Source organism: Melanerpes formicivorus, unplaced genomic scaffold (genome assembly GCF_026170545.1).
Source record: "Melanerpes formicivorus ecotype bairdi unplaced genomic scaffold, bMelFor1.0.p_v2 SCAF_119, whole genome shotgun sequence".
NCBI classification, from domain to species: Eukaryota; Metazoa; Chordata; class Aves; order Piciformes; family Picidae; genus Melanerpes; species Melanerpes formicivorus.
In genome coordinates, this window is record NW_027142471.1 from 1186218 (window position 1) to 1205794 (window position 19577).

Genomic DNA, 19577 nt, shown 5'->3' on the forward strand with positions numbered 1-19577 from the left:
CAGCCTACCTCCTGGGAGGGGCCAGGTTTCTTTGCTCACCTGGGGTTAGGTTTCCAGCCCACCCCACCTAGGTTGGGCTTAACCCAGCACAGACTCAAACATCCATTTCCCCCTGCTTTCTGGAGTGTGGGGGGGGTTTGGCATGAAATTGAAAGGACCAGGAGTCAGCAAGTCGAAGTAGAAAGCCCACGCAGGCATGTTTTGCACCTCATGGTAAACAAGGTTCATACACCCAGACTATGGGATGCTTGTGTTGTCCTCAAGTACTGGTAATGCACCTTCCATGTATGGACAAACTCTACCTCAGTGCCATGCCATAGGTTAATGACTTTGTTTATCAATTTTTGCCATTGTCCAAGACCTGTCTCAGACATACTAAATACTATTGCTTTGCTATCCAGAAAAGAAGCCAAACCTTGCCCGTTCCCCGGAACCTGCCAAGAGCCCTTTGCATAAGGCCTACAGAAACCCATCCAGCCTCAACTCATCGTAAGAGTCCTGCCAGTAGGAAGGAGTCACCTAGCCATGCCGAAAGGGGCAGAATCCTGGGAGATCCAAACCCCGGAGAACCATACCTGCTGCAAGCACAGAGCTGCAGCCCCTGCAAGTGATAAGCCACCTCCAGCCTGAGCACCTGCTCGCAAACTGGAGCTCACTGCAGCTGTCCCTGCACGAGTGGAGACAGAGTCAACACCGTTCACGGCCAGCCTGGAACCAGAACGGGGAGTAACCCAAGCTGGGAAGGTCCCACTCGCCCAGAACCATGCCCGACCGCTGAACTGTGCCAGCTGCTAAGCTGTGGGAAGGAACTGTTGCCTGAGTGGCATCAGAGAGCTGTCCCATGAGCTTAGCACCAGGATGTGCCAGCTACCAAGCCCTGGGTAGAGCCCGGGAAAGTGGCAGCTGAGAGAAATCGGTGCCGCTCGCTCATTTCAAGCCAAGAGCCAACTACATTCTGAGCTGGGGAAAAAGGCACTTTGACCTCCTGACGCTCTGCAAAGCTACTCTGGGGGAGCTGCTCCCCTCACTGCTCTGCAAACTCCGCACCAGGAAAACTGCTCCTGTAGCCTTTGAGGTGAACAGGTCCTCTCTGCCTCTTTCTTCCCTCACCGCTACCTGGTGAATGGGGTAAACCACCTTGCAGCCCCTCTTGGGCCTGGCTTGGCCCAAGGCTGGAGGGGAAGGGGGAAGAAAGAGCCCTGGGGGGTTTGGGTGCACCCCCAGGTGGGGGTGGGATGCTTTTGGGTATGTTTTGGGATCTCTCTCTTTTGTCACGGTGCTTGTGGGTCTCTGTAAAACTTTCATTGTTTTTCCATTTAAACTTTCCACCATTTTTGCAATCCGTTTGTCTGAGCCTTTTCTTTTGCCTGTGGTGGGAGAATTGGTGTCTCAACCTACCACAGAGAGTTCAATTTCAGAGTGCTGTACAGATACATCACACCTAAAGGAAGAATGCAGAGGAATCTACAGTGCACGAACCCTGAGAACCCTGAGAGCCCTGAGTCAACTGAGAATCCCTGATTCCCTTTCTTCGCTTTGTCTGCGAAGAGCCAAACTGTTTTCTGTTTTCTTGTTTCCTGATTTTTCTTGGGCTTCTGAATCATCTACATCTGAGGATAGCCAGAATAGACTGTGAACTTTACTTATGAATTGTAGATATTGTTTTAAGTTAGACACACAGTATGAACAGCCAATGAAATTGTTTAGAAGGGGTGGATTGTGACAGTTTTAAGCTGTGCCTTTAAGAAGAGGACAGCTACAGAGTTCTCTAGCTGAATGTTTAGGTGTAAAACAGGAAAACAAAGATAATTCTAAACGATTTTCATTGGCAGATCAGTAGAATGTGACTTTAAGAACTCAGTCTGAGTTCAGTCGGTTCTGCTTTTCTTTTCTGTTCCTGGCCAGCCTGCATGCAACTGACCCTGGACTCCAATTTACGAGATAAGAAAACTAACTTCTCTAGCAACTGCTTTGCACTAACAAAGTTTCCCTTCATAACCGTTTCTCTTGGAATACTTTTTCTGTCCAATTAGCCTTGGACAAGAATGGGGGGAGGAGAAGAGGGGTTTTGGGGGAAGCTGGGGGGGATTCTCCTCAGGAGGGAGTTGCTGTGTTACATTCTTTCCTGTGTATTTTATATATACTGTAAATCTTGTACATTTTGTATATATTCATTGCATTCCATTCTGCTTGAAAAATACAGATTTTCATTTGCTTCTCCGACTGAGTCTACCTGTGCTTTAAGTGGCAGGAGGGCTAAACTTTCACACGAGCACAGGACAGCTCAGCCCATACCTGTTCTTATATCCCATGGGAGTTTTTGGAGGTGCTTGGCATTGGAAGAGGGAAGGCAGCAAAATTTTTGCCAGGGCTGAGTCTTGGTTAAGAAGTCTCTGGAGTTAAGGGTGAGGCTTGGATCTCCGTGGCTTTGGTCACACCCAGCAGAGCTCTTTTGGACTGAGGGAAGGTGAGACAGGTGGCACCCCCTGCACAGCCTCCAGCACTCTCCTCCAGCTCACAACTTTTCTATCTTTAGTTGGCATGCAGAATTGTCTGCAGTAAGCTCTCACTCTCTGCTTCCTCTTGCTCTATCTCTGCCAGGGTCACCTCCAGCCCCAGCCATATCCTGCTACAGACCCTGCCTGCCCTGCCAGCCCTTGGGCCCAACCCCGCTGGCCAACAGCTGCAATGAGCCCTTCTGTGTGAGGCACCAGGACTCCACCGTCACCATCCAGCCCTCTGCTGTGGTTGTGACCCTTCCCGGCCCCATCCTCAGCTCCTTCCCACAGAGCACTGCCGTGGGCTCCTCCACCTCTGCTGCTGTTGGCAGCATCCTCAGCTCTCAGGGGGTGCCCATCAGCTCCGGGGGCTTTGGCCTCTCTGGCCTCTCTGCCTTAGGCAGGAGCTGCCTGCCCTGCTAGAGCTGCTGCCCAGGGCCCTGGGCAAGGCCCCCAGGGCCCCACCTGATGCTTCTGTATTGGACACACAGCATCCTCTTGCTGTTTTCCGGGGGGCTGAGCAAGCCCAGCAGCCCTTGCCAAAGGACAGAGCCAGCCTGGGCTCTGGCACAGCACTGCCCATGCCTGCCTGTGCCCTCTGTCACTCTCTCCTGGCCCTCCCGTGGCCTCCTTCTCTTCTGCTGCCCTGGCCTGGCAGCAGCACAAAGCCAGTCAAGGGAGGACCTGCTGGCCCTGCTCCCTCTGTTGGGAGGGCAGATGAACACTGTTGGGATCTTCAACATCTCTGTGGAACACAGCTTATTGTCTCTCCTTGGTGCTCCCTGCACTGGTATCCCTGCTCAGATTGACCTAATCTCTCTTTTTTGGCTCATTAAAGTTCTTCTGCATCCCAACCCAAGCCTCTGTTTTATCCTATTGCCTGCTGGTTCATTCCAAAGATGATTGGAGAGAAAGGTTTTGTTCAATCTGGGAGGGGATTTGTGGGGTTGAATGCAAGTGACTGTTATAGCACTGGACAGGGTCTTCCTGAAATAGAGGTGACATTGATCATAGTATTCCTCTCACTGGTTTTTTTTCCTGGTAGTTAGAACAGCTTTGATGACACAGGTATGTTCTGGGTTTTGATGGGCCAGGCTGTATCTCCAACTGCATCTCCTAATGGCCAGAAGGCTCAGAGGTAAGTTAGAGTTCCGGAGGGGACACAGCAATTTGTAATAAGATATATATTTTTATTTTTTATAGTTAATATTTCTGGCAGTGCTACCTTCAAACACTGCCAGAACTTACTGACAAAGTAGATATACAGGTTCTGTTCATCGGTGGTGAGTGATGTATTCCACACAGGAAGACATTTAAATGATGTATGCACAGCCCTGTGAGTTTCCAATACAGCACTCACATTGGTCATAAAGGTTCTATGATCAGTGGTTTCCCACCAATGGGATTCTGTAGCAGATTAGCAGGGGACTCAGGGCTTGCTGTGACTACAAGTGGCTCTTGGCTCAGAGAGGGCTAAGGGCCTCTCTCCCCTTGCTCCCAGTTTATGGTCCAGGTGCAAGGCTGAGGTGTAGATGGCCTGTTAGGACAAGCTCCTCAGCTTCTTCTCCAGCAGCATTTGGCTCTGTTTGCTGTCTGGGTGAGAACAAGGCAAGTTGCCTACTTTCTCGCCTGGTTTAAAGAATGCCCCAAGACATTTACTGCCCTTTGGCAACAAGAGAAACTTGACAGCTGAACCTACAGGATGGGGCATATCCAAACATGGCCAGGGGCAAACACAGCTCACAGGTGTGTTACAAGGCCACTCACACGTGCTACAAGTTTACCTGGGCCATCTGGATCCCAGGAAGAGTCCCCCTTTGAGCATTCACAGGTGATTAGCCAATTGTAAGGGTTAGGAATGTTCTGGGGTTTGACCCTTCAGGACACAATTAGAGTTGTCCCAGGCTCACCAAAGCAACCTTCCACATCCTGTGCCATCCTGGTCAGCAATAAATGCTAAGAGAAAGGAGGAGATGAGACACTGAGGGACATTCCTGGTTAAGGCATTTGTCTTGCAAAGCAACCACTAAGTGTCCTGAGGTTCTGCTTGCCAGGAGTGGCTGCGCAGCACCTGATGGTGGCAGGAAGAGTAGAAGTCTTTTCACTTTGCTTCTGCAGCTCTTTGCTCTTCTTCCTGAAACTGCCTTTGCTTGACCCACCAGAACTGCATTTTATTTTCTCTTCCCTTTCCAGTTGAGGAGAGGAAGTGACAGAGTGTGGTGGTGGGCACCTGGCCACCAGACGTGGTAAGGCCCCCACAGCCTTCTTGGTGTTTTATGGGGGGCTGGAGCCAGTGTCAGCCTGAGCTGCTCATGTCCAGCTGCAGCAGTCCCTGGCTGGCAGGCTGTGGTGTAGCTCAGGCAGCCTGCTGGCTGCACTGCTCAGCTCTGCATCTGACTGAGCCTGGCAACAGGCTCATAGAGCCAAAGGCTTTGCCCTGGCATTGAGGCCCTGCTGTGCTGGGGAAGCTGTGGAGTGGAGAGGAGGAGGGAAGACAGCTCCCGCTTCCCTTCTGGGCCTGCTGGGGCTGGTTTTGTTGTGCAGGCTCCTGAGGTCCTTGCTCTCCCTTGCATGAGCTGTTCAGTGCTGTTGATGAACACTCTTGGGCTGTTAGAGGTTCATGGAATCCAGAGCCATGCTGGCTGAGACAACTTTTGTGCGGGGCAAGTGTGAATCATGCCCTGAGTGGTGCAGTCCCTCAGTGTCTGCTTCTAGTATGATCCTGGGGCTTGAGCTGTCTTCCTGGAGCCACAATTCAGTACTGTCAGAGGAATCTCTGTAAAATAGGGACTTAAAACACCCCTGTGAATGCCATGATTGATCCAGGGATCCACACTGGAGTGGAGTGTCGTAGTTTGGGCTGCGTGTCCTCTGCTACCGGGGTGTTTCCTGTGTCCAGAAGTCCAGCCCAGTGGGTGGACACAGGAAATTAGGTTCTTTCCTACCATGACCCCTTGCACCACTATAAGATTTACGACGGGGTCTGGCACTTGCTCTTTCCTTCCTCTCTGCTGCCTGGTAACTGGAGGAGAGATCTCCCGGCCATGGGTCTGGTTAGGCCCAAGGCCACAGGGGTATGGGCAGTCTCAGATCTGGCCAGCTGAGACTAGCCTAGCAGTGGGGGGGGGGAAGGAGGAGCCCTGGGGGTTTTGGGTGCACCCTCAGGTGGGGATGGGATCTCTCTGGGTCTGTTTTGGGGTCTCTCTTGTCACTGTGTTTCTAGTTCTCTGCACGCACTCACTGTTTTATTTAAACTTTCCATCACTTTTGCAATCTGTTTGTCTGAGTCGTCATTTCTGCACGTGGTAGGAAGAGGGGTCTGCCCCAACCCATTACATGGAGAATACTGTACTTGAGGCAGAGCCCCAAACCCATCTGAGAGCACCCTGCTTCTGCTGGCACTCAAACACCACCAACAGGAATGGCCACAGGAGTGAAAAAGAAATAAGGGTCAGGAGGCAAGAGACAGCTCTGACTTGCAAGGCACAGGAGTGATGACAGTAGTTGAAAAGCTGCTGTAGGCTCCATTTCAGGGAGGTCACCAAAGTGAAGGGTTCCAGAGCAGAGCATCATGGCAGAGGAACCTTCCCAAAGCAGCAAAAGCACAGCCAAAGGGTGAAGTTAAAACATCAGGAGAGAGAGAGGCTGTCCCCAGCCCTCACTTAGAGCAGGAAGAGTGTGAGGTCCTGGCAAGAGGCAGCTATGGCTCAGCATGGTTGGGGACAAGGGTGACAGTGGGCAAGGCCCTCACAGACAAGAGCAGCAGCCAAGGAGCACAGTGAATGGGAAACAGGGAGGAATAATATGACCAATGTCACCTCTGTTTCAGGAAGACCCTGCCCAGTGCTCTAACAGTCACTTGCATTCAACCTCACAAATGCCCTCCCAGACTGAACAAAACCTTTCTCTCCAATCGTCTTTGGAATGAACCAGCAGGCAATAGGATAAAACAGAGGCTTGAGGTGGGATGCAGAAGAACTTTAATGAGCCAAAAAAGAGAGATTAGGTCAATCTGAGTGGGGATATCAGTGCAGGGAGAAGCAAGGAGAGACAGTAAGCTGTGTTCCACAGAGATGTTGAAGTCGGCAGCAGTGCTCACCTGCCTGCCCCACAGAAGGAACAGGGCCAGCAGGTCCTCCCTAGACTGCCTTTGTTCTCCTGCTGCCAGGCCAGGGCAGCAGAAGAGAAGGAGGCCACAGGAGGGCCAGGAGAGAGTGTCAGAGGGCACAGGCAGGCATGGGCAGTGCTGTGCCAGAGCCCAGGCTGGCTCTGTCCTTTGGCAAGGCTGCTGGGCTTGCTCAGCCTCTCGGAAAGCAGCAAGAGGATGCTGTGTGCCCAGGGCAGAAGCATCAGGTGGGGCCCTGGGGGCCTTGCCCAGGGCCCTGGGCAGCAGCTCTAGCAGGGCAGGCAGCTCCTGCCACAGGAGCCACGGCCCAAGGCAGAGAGGCCAGAGAGGCCAAAGCCCCCGGAGCTGATGGGCACCCCCTGAGAGCTGAGGATGCTGCCAACGGCAGCAGAGGTGGAGGAGCCCACGGCGGTGCTCTGTGGGAAGGAGCTGAGGATGGGGCCGGGCAGGGTCACCACCACGGGGGAGGGCTGGATGGCGACGGTGGAGTCCTGGCACTTCACACAGCAGGGCTCATTGCAGCTGTTGGCCAGCGGGGTTGGGCCGCAGGGCTGGCAGGGTCTGTAGCAGGACATGGCTGGGGCTGGAGATCAACCTAGGAGAGAGAACAGGGGGAAAGCCGTGAATTTGAGGGAAGGGTAAGCAGCAATTTGTTACCCTGTGGTGAGACAGTCAAGGAGGGAGCTGGAGTCAAGAAGTGGTGATGGAGTCGAGAGGTTCACAGGCTTCCTGTTTCCCTCAGCCCAAAAGTGCTCTGCCAAAAGCAACTGAGCCCAAAGGAATCCCTGCCTGGCCCCAGACCAGCAGACACCCCAGTCAAATCCCCAACTTCCTTCCATACATCACTTCTACTCCCTTCCCTCTCCCGTGACAAGCAGCTACTTGTCACACCTTGGGGAAAAAGGTGAAGGAAAACAAGCAGCAGGAGGAGGAGGAGGAGGAGCAGAAAGGTTTGCAGACTCACCTTGTTCCAAGGAAATGGAGGCCAGAGGAGTGGATGAGAGAGTGAGCAGAAGGAGTCCCTTTTATACTGCTCCTGCACCGCCCCAGGCCCACAGGCACTGCACCTGGGCAGTAATTTTCCAGCAGACTCAGCTCCAAAGCCAAACCTCCCAGCCCATGGCACTGCCTGGCCTTTGGCTTCCTCCATGCTGCCATTTCACTTCCTCATTGCTGAGGGGACCACTGGGCCACAGAGGATCCTTTGAAGTGCCAGCATGAGACATCCAAGGATTTCGACTGCAGGAATGCATCACTGCAGGCAGAAGCTGTGCTCCAAGCGCTGGAGGGCTGTGTGCAGGCAGGGGACATGGGTGTGGGCAAATCTGGGGAGCTTGTTTGCCATCCCTGTTAAGGCCACACAGATCCCCTCTCAGGGAGCATCATCCTGGGCACACAAATGCTCCCAGGCCTGATGGCACCATGCATCCTGCCCCCTTTCTCCTTTCCTGCTTGAGCGGACAAAGTCATCCCCTCTGGTGCCAGTCTCTGGGGGTCTCCAATGGCTGCCTTCAGGAGGCTGAAGAGGCAGCACTTCTCAATTGCTCAGCCAGCCTGGTGGAGTCAGGTCCCTCCTCCCCACAGGAGAGCGGTGCTGGGGCTCAGCTCAAACTTCTCACACCCCCATGTGCTTTGGCCACACACTTTGGCCCCTGGCCAGGAGCAGAGACTTTTTCAACACATGAGAACCAGCCTGCAAGGCCATTGGGTTGTGGGAACTCTTACAAGGAGGTCATGCCAAGGGCAAAAGCCACTTGGGCTGCCTCAAGTTGTGTACTCAGGTACAGGCCAGAGCCTGAAGCAGTTTTCCTGGGTTATGGGTGGAGCTGCCCTGGCCACAGGGGATCCAGCCCTGCTTAGAACAGGGACCTGCAGACAGCTCACTGAGAGTGGGAGTGGCCATGGAGGGGGAGAGGCTGTCCCTGAAGCTTGGCTGCTGGAGGCATTCCCTTGGCCTCCTGGGACTCCTGCCAGCTGCCTCCATGCCTGCAGGGCAGGGAAGTGAATCTCCTCCTTGATGTGCTCTGAGACTTCTTCTTGTTCCATGGTGCTCCTGAGCACGTCACCTCCCTCAGCATCCCCAGGCATGTGCAACCCCAAGATCCTGAGCTCTCTCATTTACTGGGGAGTTCCCTGCTTCCCTAATGCTTCTGCTTTGTGCTGCAGGCTGAGGAGGGCTCTGTGGCCTTGGCATGATGAAGCCCTAATGCCAGGAGAATACCTACCAGATGAGACCCAGGGATGGATCCCAGCCAGTGGCTTTCCACCCTTTTCCATCACTCCATGGAGCATCCAGGAGAGCTCCTCAGCATGGCCTGGGCTCTCTGGCTAGGAAGATGAGGCTTGTGATCTCAGCCCTCCCACTGCCCAAGGTTCTCCCCAAGGCTCAGCCCCCTCTCATCACAGAGGAGAGCTGAGGCCTCTAAGATTGCAGATTAATGCAGTCTCCAGTCCTTCCTGACACAAAAGGTTCTTCCTTGCCCAGTCAAACACTCATCTACTCTCCTTTGTCACACCAGAATCCTCCTGGGGGACAGTCCCTTAGCTCTAAGCATTCTTACAGCAGACAGCACCAGAAGCTTTGCTTACATGAGAGGCAGAACATTTGCTGAGCTTCCCTCACCCACCAGACTCAGACAGGCAGCACAAAGCCCATGAGGTTGCTCCCACTCTCCCCTCCATAGATCCATGCTGACCTCTCACACTCACCTTCTTGTCCCTTCATGTTGGGAAATGGCTTCCAGGATGATATACTTCATCCTGTTTGAAGAGGCCAAGGTGAGGCTGATGCTCCTGTCATTCTCCTCCTTCTCCTTCATGTCCTCCATGAAGGTAGGAGCCCCACTGGATTTCTTCCAGGCCTCAGATGCATTCCCTGACTATGGAGATTTTCAAAGGCATTGAAAGTGACACTGCAGGGACAGCAGATAACTCTCCTGAGGACATGGTGTCAGATCTCACACACTCCTGTCTGTACCATCTGTATCAAGGATCCCACACCTGCCTGTCCTCTGCTCCAGGTAAGCCTTTCCTATGCTGAACTTCCCAGAGAATGTCCAGATCCTGATCCCTTCACATCCCATTGTGCCAGTACAGACCAAGGCCAAAACCCCTTGGAGTACCTCCACCCTTCCTGCATCTCCTCTCACCAGTACAGCTTCCTCCTCCTGCTTTAGTTTTCAACATGCATGGAAGAAGAAAGTCTGAGATCTCCATGCCAGCAGGGCACTCACAGACCAGGTGTGCTTTTCCTTCCCTAATCCCAGCCCTGCACACTCAGCCTTGCAAACATTCTCCCCAGAGCAAAGGGGAACAGACCAGAAACCATAGGCACAGCCAGTCCCTTGGCCTCTCAAGCAAGCACATGAAAGGAGCTGGCCTGGCTGAGCAGGCATCTGAGAAATGAGGAAGTGAAATGGCAGCATGGAAGAAGCCAGAAGCCAGGCTGTGCCCTGGGCTGGGAGGTTTGACTTTGGAGCTGAGTCTGCTGGAAAATTGCTGCCCAGGTGCAGTGCCTGTGGGCCTGGGGCGGTGCAGGAGCAGTATAAAAGAGACTCCTTCTGCTCACTCTCACATCCACTCCTCTGGCCTCCCTCTCCTTGGAACAAGGTGAGTAGAAGTCCTTTCTCTTCCTGCTCCTTCTTCTACACTTCTTCCTTTGGGACAGCTCAGCCCACACCTGTTCCTATGTCCCATGGGATTTTTTGGAGGTGCTTTGCATTGGAAGGGGGAAGGTGCAAAAGTTGTGCCAGATCTGAGCAAACCCTTGATTTGGTGACTCCCAGCAGGGCTCTTTTATGCTGAGGGAAGGTGAGACAGGTGGGACCACCTGCACAGCCCCCAGCACTCTCCTCCAGCTCACAACTTTCCTTCCCTTCAGTGAGCATTCAGGCTTGTCCTCTGCGAGCTCTCACTCTCTGCTTTCCGCCTGTCCTCTCTCCTAGGTTCATCTCCAGCCCCAGCCATGTCCTGCTACAGGCCCTGCCAGCCCTGCCAGCCCTGCGGCCCAACCCCACTGGCCAACAGCTGCAATGAGCCCTGTGTCAGGCAGTGCCAGGACTCCACTGTTGTCATTGAGCCTCCTGCTGTGCTGGTGACCCTGCCTGGCCCCATCCTCAGCTCCTTCCCACAGAGCACCGCCGTGGGCTCCTCCACCTCCGCTGCCGTTGGCAGCATCCTCAGCTCTCAGGGGGTGCCCATCAGCTCCGGGGGCTTTGGCCTCTCTGGCCTCTCTGCCTTGGGCAGGAGCTGCCTGCCCTGCTAGAGCTGCTGCCCAGGGCCCTGGGCAAGGCCCCCAGGGCCCCACCTGATGCTTCTGCCCTGGGCACACAGCATCCTCTTGCTGCTTTCCGAGGGGCTGAGCAAGCCCAGCAGCCCTTGCCAAAGGACAGAGCCAGCCTGGGCTCTGGCACAGCACTGCCCATGCCTGCCTGTGCTCTCTGACACTCTCTCCTGGCCCTCCCGTGGCCTCCTTCTCTTCTGATGCCCTGGCCTGGCAGCAGCAGCAGGAAACCAGGCTAGGGAGGACCTGCTGGCCCTGCTCCCTCTGTGGGGCAGGCAGATGGACAGCTGCTGGGAGTTCCACTACAGCCATGGAACACAGAGTCCCTGCTGCCCCTGCTTTGGAGCTCCCACCCTTCTCCACCATGTTTCCCACATTTGACTCATTAAAGTTCTGCTGCATCCCACCCCAGATTTCTGTCTCATCCTTTCTCCTGCAAATGCTCTCCAGGAATAGCAGGAGGATCAACCTTACTCAGGGCTGTGAGTCAGGAAGTTCTTCAGCCTGGCTGTGCAGTGACACAAGCTTGCATGAAGTATTTGCAGTCATTCATCAGTTCTCCCTGCTCTGCCTCTGGTTGTGGTGAAGCCTCTCCATGTCTCCCACTTCCTGCCAGCTTCTGCAGGGCAACAAACTGCTCACTGTTGCTGCTGCAGTGTCTGCAGAGGGAGGGACCATGCGGGGATGGTTCATGGTGGGGTAAGACATTCCTTCTGCCACATTGGTGAGGACAGTCCTTGGTACCTTATTGATCCTATCTACAGGGACCTGGCAATGTCCACTCTGTTTTTTTCTTTCCAAGAAATGCTTCTCCTGCCAGGTCCTTTCACCTTGCTCCATTTATGTCCAATCCACCTTTCAGTAGAACTAGAAGTATTTTGTTCTCCTCCTTAAATACTGATACTCCTGATTGTTCATCTCAGAGAATGGGGGAACTCAGTTCAAAAAGTCCCTTTTCAGCAGCTTCCTTCCCCCTCCAATCTCCTACACAGGCTCCCAGTCTCAGGCTGGGCTCACCATTGCTCTGACCATGGTCAGAAGTAAGTCCAAGAGGAACACATAGGATGCTCCTGGCTCTTCCTTTCATGGTGACCACAGCAGCATGGGACTGACTCCATGGGGTGCTCCTCACAGCTGAGGAGCTGGGCTTTGGGGACAAGGCCTGAGAGAGATCCAAAAGGATACAGGTGGCCATTTGGTAGAGCTGCCTTAGAAACAGAGATAGAGGAACAGTTTCCTGCCTTGTGTGGTCTTTCAAGGGAGTCCTTCGTGGTGTGCTTGTTAGATGTTAAAGACAAACAAATGCCAAATGCCACTGCAACAGTGCACCAGTGACAGTACTGCACCAACCAGGACTCTGTGATCCTCTTCTATAGACTAATTTGACAACTGCAGAGACAAAAGGTGATCTTTAAGGCTCACTCAGCCTTCAGCAGCCCTACATGGCCAGTAAGGAAGTCTGATGGTGAATGGAGACTGACAGTGAATGGAGACTGACAGTGAACTACCCTGCTCTGACTAAGGTCACACCAGTGATGAGGGCTGCTGTGCCAAACATGCTGGTGCTCCAGTACCAGCTGCAGCCATAGGCAGCCAAATTGTATGCCACAGCTGACATTGCTAATGCATTCTTCTCCATTCCCATAGTACCAGAATGCAGGCCACAGTTTACCTTTGCATGGAGAGGTGGCCAATATACCTGGAATTGACTGTCCCAGGGTTGAAAACACAGCCCCACCATTTGTCATGGGCTGATCCAAACTGCACTGGAATGGCATGGAGCTCCAGAATACACGAAATATGTTGAGGGACTTTTCAGGGTGTCAGGTAGTGATAGAACTGAAGAGAATGTAGCAAAACCAGAAATGTGTAGATTTTGACTGGATGTTAGGAAGAAAGTCTTCCCCTTGCGGGTGGTGAGACTCTGGAACAGGTTGCCCAGGGAGGTGGTGGAAGCCTCATTCCTGGAGTTTTTTTAAGGCCAGGCTGGATGTGGCCCAGAGCAACCTGATCTAGTGTGCGGTGCCCCTGCCTATGGCAGGGCAGTCGGCACTAGATGATCCTTGAGCTCCCTTCCAACTCTAATAATTCTATCATAGAATCATAGAATCAGTCAGGGTTGGAAGGGACCACAAGGATCACCTAATTCCACCCCCCCTGCCATGGGCAGGGACACCCCACACTAGATCAGCCTGGCCAGAGCGTCATCCAGCCTGGGCTTAAACACCTCCAGGGACAGGGCCTCAACCACCTCCCTGGACAACCCATTCCAGGGCTTCACCACTCCCACGGTGAAGAACTTCTTCCTCAAGTCCAGCCTGCATCTCCCCACCTCCAGCTTCATTCCATTCCCCCTAGTCCTATCACTCCCTGAGAGCCTGAGCAGTCCCTCCCCAGCCTTCTTGTAGGCCCCCTTCAGATACTGGAAGGCCACAATTAGGTCACCTCAGTGCCTTCTTTTCGCCAGACTGAACAGCCCCAACTCCTTCAGTCTGTCCTCATAGGAGAAGTGCTCCAGCCCTCTGCTCATCCTCGTGACCCTTTTCTGGACACCTGCCAGCACCTCCAGATCCCTCTTGTAATAACGGGCTCCAGAACTGGACACAGTACTCCAGGTGGGGTCTCACCGGAGCTGAGCAGAGGGGGAGAATCACCTCCCTTGCCCTGCTGGCCACACTTGTCTTGATGCAGCCCAGGATCTGATTGGATTTTTGCCTGCCAGTGCACATTGAGAGCTCCTGTTGAGGTTCTTGTCCACCAGCACCCCCAAGTCTCTCTCCTCAGGGCTGCTTTCCAGCCAGACCTTGCCCAGCCTGGATTTGTGCCTGGGATTGCCTCCACCCAGATGCAGGACCCTGCCCTTAGTCTTGTTGAACCTCATGAAGTTGGCTTGTGCCCACCGCTCCAGCCTGTCCTGGTCCCTCTGGATGGCCTCCCTTCCCTCCAGCATGTCTGCTGCACCACACAGCTTGGTGTCATCAGCAAACCTGCTGAGGGCTCACTCAATGCCACTGTCCATGGCACCCACAAAGATGTTGAACAAGCCTGGTCCCAGGACTGATCTCTGAGGGACTGTGCTTGTCCCTGGCCTCCACTGGGACCCATTGACAGCCACTCTTTGGGTGCAGCCATCAAGCCAGTTCTGTATCCATCTAGTGGTCACCCATCAAACCCCTGTGTCACCAGTTTGGAGACCAGGATGTGGAGCGGGACAGTGTCGAAGGCTTTGCTCAGTGTGACCATTTTAGGCTGTGCCTTTAAGAAAGGGACAGTTGCTGGGACACTCTGGCTGAATGTTTTGAAAATATTCAGATATTCTAAATGAATTTCATTGGTAGATATGTAAAATGCAACTTTAAGTTTTAGTCGAGTTTGAGTCTCAGTTCTGTTCTGTCTGCTTTTTCAGCCTGTCTGCTTCTGAGCCACAGCTGTGGGACGGAGTTAACCTTGAGATAACAGATAAGAAAAAAAATAATTCTTGCATTCACTTTGAGCTAACAGAATTTCCCTCCTTAATAATTACCTTTTCTATCTCTCTAATGGGAAAAAAGGGACGTAGGGGGAGAGACAGGGGGTACAGGGGGGGGACCCTCCTCTGTCTGGTAGAGGGAGTTTTGTTCTGTATTACTTTCTTTGCTGTGTATTTCTGTATGTATTGTAAATATTGTATATTGTGTATATATTCGCTGCATTTCATCCTGCTTTTAAATATAGCTTATATCCGTTTTGCTTCTCTGACTGAGTTAGCTGTGTTGTTTTGTTGGGGAAGGAGGACTGACCTTTCTCTCACCACCACATAATTTATTTGGCGGTCCAACATGCGGCTTGTGGATAATTGCTGTCCAGAAGCATGGCAAAATTGACTTGATTTATTGTCTGCTCAAGTCAGAGTTGCAAACATGAAAGTGTTTTGGATTTTAGAGCATCTGTTTTTTTTCAATTTTTGGTGTCCTGATCTATAAGCATGTTCTAGGATTGACTTGTGATTGCTTAGGCAGCTACATAATGAATAAATTATATTTATGGTTTAAGTATAAGATTCAGCTTCTCTATGACCGGTGCCTGGGATTCTTTTGGCTTATGAGTTACAGAAATGTAACATCGAACACTCTTCCTGTCGAGATAAGGGAGTTTAAGATTCCTGTAGGTGAAAGAGTAATTTTAAGTGACGGCTGGGATCCAAAGGTGATTTATTTGATGTGTGTGAATCTGCTGCTGGTGATAGTGATTATGTACTTGTTATATGCACTGAAGGAGAAGGAGAAGGAGAAGGAGAAGGAGAAGGAGAAGGAGAAGGAGAAGGAGAAGGAGAAGGAGAAGGAGAAGGAGAAGGAGAAGGAGAAGGAGAAGGAGAAGGAGAAGGAGAAGGAGAAGGAGAAGGAGAAGGAGAAGGAGAAGGAGAAGGAGAAGGAGAAGGAGAAGGAGGAGGAGAAGGAGGAGGAGGAGGAGAAGGAGGAGGAGAAGGAGGAGGAGAAGGAGAAGGAGAAGGAGAAGGAGAAGGAGTAGGAGAAGGAGAAGGAGAAGGAGAAGGAGAAGGAGAAGGAGAAGGAGAAGGAGAAGGAGAAGGAGAAGGAGAAGAAGGAGAAGGAGAAGAAGGTATCTAAGGCCTGTTTTGTTATTAAGTGTAGATCAAAGAGAAGGAAGCATAGCTCTAACTCTACCCCAGAGACTTCTAGTGATGAGAAGAATGGAGAGTCTGTATCAGTTAAAGATAAAGCTAAAAAGTCTATCGGAAAGGCTGCTTTGAACAGTGCTGTTGGTAATCCTGGCCACCAGCCAGCAGCAGCAGCAGCTCCTAACATGGCGGCTCAGCAGCCATTAGAGAGTCAAAACCATTTCCTTCTTCTTCAGCAGGACCGGAAGTGTCCTCCACAGCAGCTGGTCCTTCTCAAAATCTGTCAGCTTCTGTTAAGGCAGCTGTAAATCCAAACACAGCTCCAATTAAGCAAGTAGCAGTTTTACAAACAAGAAGTGGAAAGCCCAAAGGTGATGCAGGAGCTGAAGGGGGAGAACAGCAATGTACTTCTGCTGGGGAGGAAGAGAAGGTTTGTCTTAAAGATATAGCTGAGTTATTGAGATCATCACAGGATGGAGGTGCAGGTCCTGGATTACATCAGAGTGGATAATGAACCAGTCCTAGCTTGGCTTGGTAGATGTTACGATACAGGTGCACCAGCTGGTGGTTGGAGATAAGTCAGCAGCTCAGCTAGGAACTCTCTCGAGGGATAATGGAATAGATAGACAACTAGGCAAGGCTCTCGGTAAAGTTAGTCTGTGGATACGCCTTTTAATGGTGGTTGCCCTGAGATACCCTTCCTGAGATGATCTTCCATGGAATCCTAAGCCCTGGACTACCATAGATGAGGGAATTAAGCGTCTGAGAGAATTTGCAGTTAGAGAGGTACTCTATGGTGGCCATGAAACTCTGAATCCTGATGACATTCCTGTAGGAACTGGTCTTGCTAAAAAGCTCATCAAGCTTGATCCGGCTAATTATGCAAACATTCTGGCAAGCAAAATTGTGGCAAGAAATTATGGTGGAGCTCCTCCTACAGTTGGCCAATTCACTGATCAAATGAGACAATTGGAGGATAGCATGACACGTGTTTCTTTGGTTTCAGCCATTGAAACTCTGTCTGGTGAGATTTGCATGAAAGAGCTGAAGGATGAATTTAAAAACACCATATCCCAATTGGCACACAGAGATAATTCTAATTCTTCCTCCAGGTGGATACAAGTTTCTTCTGTGAGGAATAGACGTCCTCCAAGGAGGTCATTCCAAAAGAGATCAAACCAAAACAGACCAAACCAAAACAGACCACCAAGGCAATCAGGGAGGAGTATTTGGATAACTCTGCATGATCACTTTGGTGAGAACGTGAACAGGTGGGATGGTCAACTACCGTGACTGAGAGATGGAGACAAAGCTTGATGCAAGCAAAGTGTCTACTTTATTGTACAAAGTATGTTCTTTATATAGGGTAACATAATCAAAACTAACTAGTAACTGTCCATCCGACAGTTATAGATTCGTGATTGGCTGCCGAGAAAAGACCAGGGAACACACATCGCCGGGCAAGGCCCAGGCAGGTGCTAGACAAAAGGCAAACGATCATGCATCTCTTATCTAAGTTCAGAGAGAAAACAAAAGACTCTCTTGCAATGTTTACCAGCTCTAATTCTCAGGCAATTGTGGGACTTCCTGAGTCACAATGGCCGTTGGTAATCAGCTAAAGGCTTTTTTCTCTCTACATAGCTGCAGTTTGTTCCCAAGGTCTGTGGCCTACAAGGGCTAAAACGTTTCCTTCTATCAGCTGAGCATTGCTTGAGCATTGCACTCCCTAAATTCAGTGCGTCAGTCAACCAGCTTCTAACCTTTTCAGGAGACTGAGGGAACTGCAAAGTGGCAGAACCCGAGGTGGCAATACCAGAAGGGTAGCTGTTACTTCCACAGTTCCCCAGAACAACTCTAGTAGCTCCAACAGTGGCTCCAGTTATAATACTGCACACTGTGCTCAATGCACATGTGGGCATGTTTCCCATCACTAGGGGTGCCCTGCCTCCCGCCAGGGGGAGGAAAGACATAACAGAGATAACAGAATCTATTGGGATGTGTACATCCAGTGGCCTGGCACTTCACAATTTCGGAAGTACAGGGCCTTGGTTGACACAGGAGCTCAGTGCACCATAATGCCATCAAATTATCAGGGATCAGAGTCTATAACTATTCTGGGAGTCACTGGTGGATCTCAAGAGTTAACTAAGGTGGAGGTTAATATAAGTTTAACTGGTAAACAATGGAGGAAGCATACAGTTGTGACCGGACCTGATGCACCTTGTATTTTGGGAATTGATTTTCTGAGAGAAGGGCGTTTCAAAGACCCTAGAGGTTACAAATGGGCTTTTGGAGTAGCTTCTGTAGAAGTTGATGGACAAAAACTGAAGCTGTCTGTCAGACCTGAGCTTTCTGATGAATCTGCAGTTGTGGGACAACACAAGATACAGGACATTAAATTGCCGGTTGCTTCTCAGACTGTGCATCACAGACAATACAGAACCAACCGGGACTCTTTGTTGCCCATTCAGAATCTGATTCGTCAGTTGGAGAGTCAGAAAGTTGTCAGCAAAACTCATTCCCCTTTCAACAGTCCAGTGTGGCCTGTGCGGAAGCAGAATGGAGACTGGCGTCTGACGGTCGACTACCGAGCCCTGAATGAAGTAACACCACCTATGAGTGCAGCAGTGCCAGACATGATGGAACTACAGTATGAGCTGGAATCCAAAGAGGACAAATGGTATGCTACCATAGACATTGCTAATGCATTCTTCTCTATTCCCATAGCAGAGGAATGCAGGCCTCAGTTTGCTTTCACCTGGAGAGGAATCCAGTACACTTTCAACAGATTGCCAATGGGCTGGATCCACAGCTCCAGCATCTGTCATGCAGTAATCCACGATGCTCTGGAGAAAGGCGGTGCTCCAGAACACATCCAGTTCATCGATGATGCCATCGTCTGGGGTAAAACTGCTGAGGAAGTCTTGGAGAAAGGTAACAAAATCATTGACATTCTTCTGAATGCAGGTTTTGCCATCAAGCGAGACAAGGTAAAAGGACCTACCACAGAGATTCAGTTTCTGGGAGTGCAGTGGCAGGATGGATGCCGACACATTCCAGTGGATGTGGTGAATAGAGTCTCTACCATGGCAAATCCCACAAACAAGCAAGAGACCCTACGTTTCTTGGGGATAGTGGGATTTTGGAGACTGCACATTCGTGGATACAGTCAGATTGTGAAACCTCTGTATGATGTGACTCGAAAGAGAAACAGTTTCCACTGGGGACCTGAACAACAGGCAGCCTTTGACCAGATAAAGCAAGAGGTAGTTCAAGCAGTGGGTCCGGAACCTGTCCGAGATGGTCCAGACATTAAGAACATTTTGTACACGGCTGCAAGTGACAATGGTCCAACCTGGTGCTTGTGACAAAGAGCTCCAGGTGAGACACGTGGTTGACCTCTTGGTTTCTGGAGTCGAGGTTACAGAGGTTCTGAAGCAAATTATACTCCAACAGAAAAAGAGATTCAAGCTGCCTATGAAGGAGCAAAAGCATCTTCTGAAGTAATTGGAACTGAATCACAACTTCTCATAGCTCCCAGGTTACCAGGTTTGAATTGGATGTTCAAAGGGAAAGGCTCCACACCACATCATTTCACAGACTCAACATGGTGTAAGTGGATGGCTCTGATAACACTAAGACTAAGTGTTGCAGGGTGCTCCAAACCCCACTTCCCCCATCTCCATCTTTGGATGTTTGAATGGTGGAAGACAAAGGCACAAAAGTCCTTCTACTCCCCCTGGGGCTTAAGCAGGGAAATATTAAAATGGAGCCTTTCTTCCTGCTGTAGTCCCTGCACTTGTATACCCTGGGGTCCTGCTCCCTGCCCTGTGCTGGAGATCCCTAACTGCTGGAAACCGAAGCTGTTGGATGGAAATAGGCTGGTAGTGCAGCTTCTCTTGCCTTGCTTTGACAGCACTGTCCCATGAGATTTGCCTCATGGGACCTGTGTCTGAGGACACTTTATCTTTGGCAGGTCCTTCTTCCTTTGGATTTATGCCATGTTATCCACAAATTGCGTTATAAAGCTTGCAGTTCTGGAGGCACTCTTGGCTT

At 51.3% G+C, this 19577-nt stretch overlaps 1 protein-coding gene across 3 annotated transcripts in view; it reads left to right on the forward strand.

The window, feature by feature from the left end:
- Positions 1–19577, forward strand: part of LOC137456225 (feather keratin 1-like) — a 50665-nt gene that overhangs the window by 14063 nt on the left and 17025 nt on the right. The window contains exons 1-2 of one of the 3 annotated variants that reach the window (XR_010990995.1): positions 10147–10233; positions 10569–11312. The exons of 1 other annotated variant lie outside the window; for it this stretch is intronic. The gene's annotated coding sequence lies outside the window, so the exon portion shown is untranslated. Of the gene's footprint in view, positions 1–10146; positions 10234–10568; positions 11313–19577 lie in introns of those variants that run through there. One more of the 3 variants, XM_068167522.1, reaches the window with a different exon arrangement.